An 8367-nucleotide genomic window follows, 5' to 3' on the forward strand; every position below is an offset into this window, starting at 1 on the left:
AGGCCGTATGCATCTCCAGATGCAGAGGCCGGGGGTCATCCTTCTTTTCTAAAAAAAATAAATCTCGAACCGTATTCATCGTTGGATTCCTTGTGTCTAGATCTTCAAAACTACTCCCTCCGTTCCAAATTACTCGTCGTTGAAATGGATGTATGTAGAATGAAAATACATCTAGATACATCCATACCTGCGACAAGTAATTCGGAATGGAGGGAGTAGATCCCATGTTGATAGATTTTGACGAACTTTTTCATGAAAAAACCGGACGAAAAAATCATGCCTCTCGCAGAAGGTAAACAAACGTGTTTTTTTCATTTCCGAGAGGCATGGCCATGTCTTTCGCGGAAGCAAAACCTTACCTCTCACAGAAGGAAAAAATGAAAACACTTTTTTGTTTTCAAGAGCACGGCTGTGCCTCTTGTGCAAGGAAAATCGTGCCTCTCGCAGCAGAAAGAAATGCATTTTTTCTGTTTCTGAGAGGCACGGTCGAGCCTCCCACGGAAGCAAATCTGTGCCTCTTGCGGAAGGAAAAAAAAACACATTAATTTTTTCTTTATCGAGAGGCGCAGCCGTGCCTCTCATGGAAGCAAATCTCTGCCTTTCACGGAAGCAAAGAATATGTTTTTCTCGTTTCAAGAGACATAGTCGTGCCTCTTGCGGAAGCAAATCCGTGCATCTTGCGAAAGCAAAAAAGAAGAAGAAAACACGTTGAAGCTAAAGAAGAAAACTATGCCTTTTGAGAAAAATGCCAAAAGCTAAGAAAGACAGGTGAAAAAATGAAAGGCCGAAAAAAACAAGCAAAAAACATCTAAAAAGCTGAAAATGTGTGTGAAAAAATAAAATAAAACTGAAGGAAGCACCCAGAGCACGACATGTGACGGCGGGTAAGAGCGCGCCAAATGGAGCGCTCTCAACCCATCTCAAATGACTTTTGAAAGGCTCCCAAACGAGCGCTCCTTAATTAGTTGCTATGTGACTAGGAGGTCTCCTCCACCGATGGGTGTCCTATCCGTCGGTGAAAATAAATTTTCTTTGACAGCCGACTAAACAAAGCCGATAAGTTTAAAGATTTTTGAGCTTTTTTCTTGCCAAAAAAGCATATTTTAATCATTACAATATATCACAATTTTTCAATTCCATCAGAACAGTACAGTACGTGCATCCATTCCACCATAATTGTCCGTGTTATTTCATCAGTATATACAAAGTTTTATCCATTCCACTATATTATGCCAATTACCCGAGTCCCTACTCTTCCTCGAGAAAGAGCCCAACCATTTCTTATAATCCTCTCAAAGATGAGTCTCAATCACTGCACTCAGCGACTACCTGCCTCTATGCCTGGTCGGGAGTCCCAAGGATGACGTATCCATTGGTTCAGTGTGTCGTCTCCCCCAAGCGAGGCGACGCGGGCTCCCCTCCCTCCCTTAAGGCATCTCCAGCCGCGCCCTCAGAAAAGCCTTCCCAAGTGTTTTTTTGTACCTGCGCTGAAAAACGGCCCAGTCACGTCCCCAGGAGCCCGATTTTCGCCGGCCTGAGCCAAAAACAGCGCCGGCGGATCCAGGCCGAACCCGGCGCGCTGGGGGTGCCGGGGCGAACTGTTTTGGCGCGAAAAAGCCACGGGCCAGCCGCGTCAGGGACATGGCGGCTCGTCTTCCCCCCAACTGCCTCGGTTCCCGCGGGGAATCAATGGCAAGGCTGCCGCCGGTCAGCCTTGCCATTGATTCCTCACGGGCGGCGCGTCTCGGGACGGCGCGCCGACGCCTTCCCTCCCTCGCGCGCGTACACACGGCGCGGAGCGGCTATAAAAGCCGGCGGTTCTCGCCGGTGCCCACACCAGACTCGCCCCTCGCCGCCGCCCAGCCCCTCTCTCTCCGTCTCCGTCTTCCTCTCCCGAGCGCCACCGGCAGCCCCTCTCTCTCCCTCTCTACCACCGCCGAGCCCGTCGCCATGGCCGAGCGCTTCCCCGGAGACGAGGCAGCGGTGAACGGCTTCGGCCGGCGTTCGCTCCGCGAACAGGAGTCCTGGCTCCTATTACAGGCGAACATCCCGGCGCCGCCGGACATACGGGCCGACGGGGTGGCGGCTCAGCGACGGGGGAGTGCCCTTCCCCCGTTACCCGACGCCGTGGCGAAGCCCACGTACTTTGCCGAGGAGGTCGAGGTCGCGCGCGCCTCCCTGACTGACGACGAGCGCTCCCTCCCCCAGTACGCCGCCGGCAATCACGCGGATTGGGCGGCGTACTTTCAGTGCCGCCAGCAGCAGCGCCTGGCCTCCACCAACGACGCGCCGGTGGTCAGCGGCGTGAAGAACAGCGTGGGGCGCCACCTGTGGTGGGGCGTCCCGGGCCGCACGCTGGAGGGCGTGCTGACGCACCTCGACAGCGGCAACAACCCGCCGTTGACCTATCCTGCGACGGGGGCCGCCCCGTCGCAACACCGAGGCGCATGGGCGCCAAGGAGGTTCGCCTCCTCCTCGTCTTCCTCCTCTCGCTCATCTTCCCACTCCTCCGGTTCTCTGGCGCTTCTCGGCATCAAGGCCGAGCCCGCGGCGGAGACGCCAATCGGTCGGCGCACTCGCAGCGTCGGCATCGTCATCAGCGAGGGCGGCCGGCGCGCCCCCTCCTCGTCGGCTCCTCCGCGCTTCCTCAAGCCGAAGATGGAGTCGGGGCTAGCGCTGGTGAAGACGGAGCCGGGGCTGGCGCCGGTGGAGGCGGAGTTCGACTACGATGACGCGGCCCTAGAATGGGCGCGCCAGGACTCCATTGCGATGGAGAAGGCGCGCTGGAAGAAGGAGAAGGAGCGCCAGCGCGCCGCCCTGCGCCGCTTCGAGGAGCGCCGACGCGGCCACATTGAAGACAGGGTCGTCGTCTTATGCGACAGCGACGACGACGATGACGCGCCGTCGCCAGTCCGCCATAGTGATGCCGGGCAGGGGTCCAGCAGGGGCGCCTGCGTCAAGGAGGAGAAGGCCGACGACGACGATGGCGGCGACGGCGGCGACGACTTCAGCCCTTTTCTTTTTTAGATTAGGTTAATGTAATAAAAATGCGCGAATTTCACCAAAATTTGCCATGTTTGGCCGAAATTTAACTAGTTTTTATCATAACTTCGCCGAACGGTCCTTTTTTTAATACGCGCCTAGGGACGGCGCTGGGGGCCGACGGCTGGGGACCGACTCGCCCCCAGGGCCATTTTTTGCGCCGGCTCACCCCCAGGCGGCGCTTTTAGACGCCCCCTGGGGGGCCAACGACTGGAGATGCCCTTAGCCCCCTCCCGCCGTCGCTGGTGTGCGCCACCGGGCCTTGCTCGTGTGGTGTCAGCGACGGCAGCCCCGACTTCCCTGCCCGCAGCGCCCCTGCTTGGGAGTGGACGCCTTGAAGACCGCGCCTCAGCCACATTCAGTAAATGGGCCACGCCTCCACGCCTCCCACCGTTTATGGGAAAGGCGCGAACCGCCCCTTTACTACGATGTGACGCATGCCTGCGGGAACTAACCCCATGCATGCCGCCCACGTCACACGCGCCTCCCCACGCCGCGCCACACACGGGAATCATGGGAAGCGCAGCGCGCGAAGAATCTTACCGCGGTAAAAACCGCCCCACCTACCCGCGCACCGTTTTTGGGCCTAGCCCAACAACGCATTGCGCTTATGTGTGGCCTAGGCCGGGGGCTCCTGTCGGTGTACAAAAAGAGGGGTACACTTTTTGTACCCCTATAACTGTGCATGGGCAGTCTGAGCCGCGGATACCACCACACCAAGCAAGGCAAGGGAGGTGAGCCAGGGTAAGACCGAAGCTCAAGAGAACTAGAACGACGCCAAGGCCAAGACCATGAAGAGCAAAGGGGACAAAGCGGACTCCCCCGGCAAGATCCTTGCCGGGAGACAATTCTAGCAGCCCCGGCAAGACCCTTGCCGCGGCGACTCGTCCCGCGCCTACGGAGCAAATCACCCTTGAGTCCACTCCCCCCAAAGGGCAAGGATTCGGGAGACATCCCCGGTGACGGCATGCAGATATTTGTGAAGACATTCAAGATCAGATACGCACTAAGGAGACGACAACCCTTGGCGGGATCCCAGCCGAGGAAGACCACAAGGCCCCCGGCAAGCGCCTTGCCGGGGATGACAGCAGGCGCCTCGGCAAGACCCTTGCCGGGGCCCCGGCAAGGCCCTTGCCGAGGACACCTGCAGGGCCACCATCAGGCCCACGCCGACTAAACCTCCACCACCGCATGCATGCAGCTGCCGACCCAACCAGCTAGGCAGGCACCCGCGTGGCGGCATGCAGATCTTCGTGAAGACCCACCACTGGGCCACCTCAGCTGCCTGCCTACCTACATGGCACCGCAGGCGTCGCTGGCCAAGGCGCGTGTCAACACAAGAAGGAGCGGTGATGGACGAGACAGGTTTCTCCCCCGTCCCCGATAAAGCAAGGACACCTAAGCAAGACGCATTAAATGCGCCTTGTCATGTGATGCGATGGATAACCTCGCAGCACTGTACCCTTTACACCTTATGTGTGCCACTGTGGCAACCCCTTTTTTCTATAAAAGGAGGCCCGAGACGACCAGAGGAAGGATTCGGCTTTTTAGAGCTCCTCACGCCCCATAGCTAGCTCAAGAACACAGATATACAATCCACCAAAGCAGGAGTAGGGTTTTACACATCCTCGCGGCCAGAACCTGGATAAATGAACCAGGTGCTATCTATTTGATCCGCTCTTCTCACGACCCCGCGCCCCACTAACCACAGTAGGGATTCTTGTGATCCAATAGGTGTCGTTCCCACCGACACCATGTCCTCAGAACCAACAATGTAAGTACACATTTTACTATTGGTTAAACAATGTCCTCAGAACTTTGCACGTATCAGTGCTGGTTTCCATATTTGACCAACTAAAAGAAGTTAGTAATTTGCTGATGTGGTAGGCTGTGAGGGCAGGAAAAATGTTCAGTGGGGATTGACTTTATAGTTATATAGGATTATTACAACTATAGTGTACTTCATGATAATCACATGCTAACGATGTACCGTATGCTTCCTTCATTTGTTTTGTGCAGGGAGGGAGCTTATACTTGCTTTAATCAAACCGTTAGAGCTGAAGAATTCAGTTATGGTTCTAGAATAGATCACATTCTCATTTCAAAACGCACACACTGTCGAGATGAGGACCCTACGGCACAGCGAGCCGCACTGGACGGTGGCGCAATGCATGAGGTACAGAACTTAAACTCCTTCATCGTCACATCAATCACAACATTTATGTCACTAAATAGTTAATCTCTTAGGAATAGAGCATGTCTCCTTGGGCTAAACTGTAACAAAGTTCAGAATATTAAAGTTTAGATTATTAACCTTAACTTTCATTTATCAAAGATCTGCACACTTTGTTTTGGATCCACACACCTAGGCTCGTCTAATGTGATCGGATCTCGCCAGATTCCTTTTGATGCATCACCTGTTACTCTTTTCGGTGAATTATGTTAGTAGTAATCTTGATTAGCTAGTTGCATGTGTGTTGTTAGCAGGATTAGTGTGGCCGTAGCTTAGGTCAAGCATGTACCTTATGTTTTGTCTCATGTAAAAAGCTTAGGACTGTGTTTACTGAATAATTAAGTTCTTCTGACAGGGAACTATGCATCCTGAATGGCATAGACTCTTGGCTTCATGAAATGACCCATGTCTATGATTCAAGGTATCTTAGATCTTTGATGTCGGATGGAAATAATTGCTCAATTTCACTTCTCTGCAATGTTCATTCTCACATATTTCTACCATTCTTTGCAGGGATAAAGTAAAGAAAAAGAAGAAAAGATTACTAGAAGATTAGTTTTAGAATTTTCTTTTATTTCCTTCTAATTTTTCTTTTATTGGATACTTGTAAAGACATTGTAATATTCTTACTATAATAAAAATTATGATTCTATTTCATTTTTTGTTTTTAAATTATTTTCCTTATATGTTGTTTTCTGTAAATTTGGATTTTTTTTGTTTTCCAAATACATTACTAGTGGCGCATTTCAGTCCTTACTAGTGGCGCACATTCCTTTATTACTAGTGGGGCACCTATAAGGCTATTAGTGGCGCACCTAGAGGGAATACCAGTGGAGCACCTAAGGGTTAGTAGTGGCGCACCAGAGGTGCGCCATTACTATCTGGATTACTAATGGCGCACCAGAGGTGCGCCATTACTATCTGTTACTAGTGGCGTGTTAATAGTGGCGCACCTGTAGTGCGCCATTACTAACGAAAACAGGTGCGCCACTAATAGGGCTTTTTCTAGTAGTGTATATACAACAGAAATTTAGGCAGAGCTAAATTTGTCTAGATAAGTAACATGATTTTTAAGGCGAAACGGTGGGCTGAACACCCACTGCAACATTTTATATTATTGGGAAATGTATGTACACATTAGTTTGAGATGACCCTAAGAAGAAGATAAATGAAGAAAACAAACCCTAACAAACTGAGCCAAAAAAAAGAAGAAACATAAATTACAAGACTTCAGCTCACCAAGCTTTGAAAGCGTTGCCATATTTCGTTTTCATCTTGTGTCCCAAAATCTGCTCGCCAAGAAACAGAAATTACTAGAGTTCGGCTCGCCAAGCCCTTGTTCAACCTGTTACCATGAAGCTAAAATCATCAGCTCGGGACCCCTTACCCGAGATCCGCCGTATTTAACCCTGACACGGGCTACGTGGCTTAGCTCTTCGGGGAGCGACATGGTGGTCGGTGTTGACGGTGTACCCTGGCCCTGTGGGTGGCTAGGTGCACGGTCATGGGTGATGCTGGTGTAGCAGATGACTTCAATGGAAGCTTTGCGCTGATCTGGGTCTGGTACTCCCATTCCGTCGTGGTGGGGTCCCCGTTAGAGTTTCCTCGAAGTGTTGGGAGTTGTGGTCGACCGAAAGGTTTGCGCTCCGGCGCCAACAGCGACAAGGCCTGCGGGTGTTGTATTCCTCTTGAAGCGTCGCCTTGGACATCTCCTTGCCGTCCAACTCTTAGGGTGAAACCTTTCTTAGCTTCGGCGGCGATGCTTTGTGTCATTACTCACCTGGGGGCGTCGCTGGTGGGGGTCGGTTTTCCTCTTGCACGGTGGTGGGTTTCATGTGCTTCTTCTGGGCTGCTAGCTCGAGGCGTTTAGTTGCACTTAGTGTGTTTTTAGTGTTCTCGGTTTTCTTTAGATCAGCTTATGAGGTTCCCCTCAATGCCTTTTATCGGGTCATTTTGTACCGGTTTGGTTGTTTATGCCTTTACCTATAAAGGGGGCGAAAGCTTTTTGAGAGAGAGAGAGAACGATTCGTGAAACCAACTGTCCTTGATGGCCCATTACAATGGCACGCATGGTGACCGATCTTGATCAAATTTAGTCGACCAACGCCTATTACTTCCCTTTTTGTAAGTGTTATCCTGCCTTCTACTCCCTCCATTCCAAATTACTTGATCCATATTTACCTAGACACGGATGTATTTAGACACTAAACAAGTATAGATACTTCTGTATTTAGACAAATTCAAGTCAACTAATTTGGAACGGAGGGAGTATATAATAAAGCTATGGTACGTAATTTGTGTACTCTTGAGAAAAGATGATTACGTTCTATATTTTCCAATTTTTACAGTGACATACATCTTAATAAATCAATTATCGTGCGGTAGGAATATGCACACGCGCACCAATACGTCCATAACTTCAATCAAAGATTATGTTCAAATAATTAATGTTTAACACGCTAGGGCACCAGATCGATAGCAGCCAGAGGGTTTGCCGCCAGACCCAGTCTACTCTCGGCTACGGATCCCATCGTCATCATTATTAGATTATCATAGTATAATAGGCGAGCCAAGCATGCACGCACCAACATGTTTCTAAATTCATCTGGGAGTACTATTACTCATATTCATGCATCTTAGACCTACCATACCTCACCTGATGAACGCGCTTACACCTGATGATCCTAGCTCGAACCAGTCCATGGCCTATATATTTCGACATAGTGGCATCAACGATCTTACAGCACATTCCATCGTGCAGCCATTTCTCTCTGCAACTTCTTTGGATCCTATCAAAATTCTCTCTAGTGCTAGCTTCTAGCTCCGATCTTTTCAGTTAGCTAGCTAGTTTAATCCATGGGGGCTAAAGTTCTTATCCTGGTCACCGTGGCCGTGGCCATGCTCAGGATGGTACTCGGCGCCAGTCACACGGTGGGCGCGCCGGCCGGATCATGGGACCAACAGACCAACTACACCTTGTGGGCTTCGAGAACTAGGTTCATCATCGGCGATGAGCTCCAGTTTCAGTACTCCACCACCGTGCACAATGTTGTGGAGGTGAGAAAGGCTGGGTACGACGCCTGCAACAGCTC

Source organism: Triticum aestivum, chromosome 1A, assembly GCF_018294505.1.
Source record: "Triticum aestivum cultivar Chinese Spring chromosome 1A, IWGSC CS RefSeq v2.1, whole genome shotgun sequence".
Lineage (NCBI taxonomy): Eukaryota > Viridiplantae > Streptophyta > Magnoliopsida > Poales > Poaceae > Triticum > Triticum aestivum.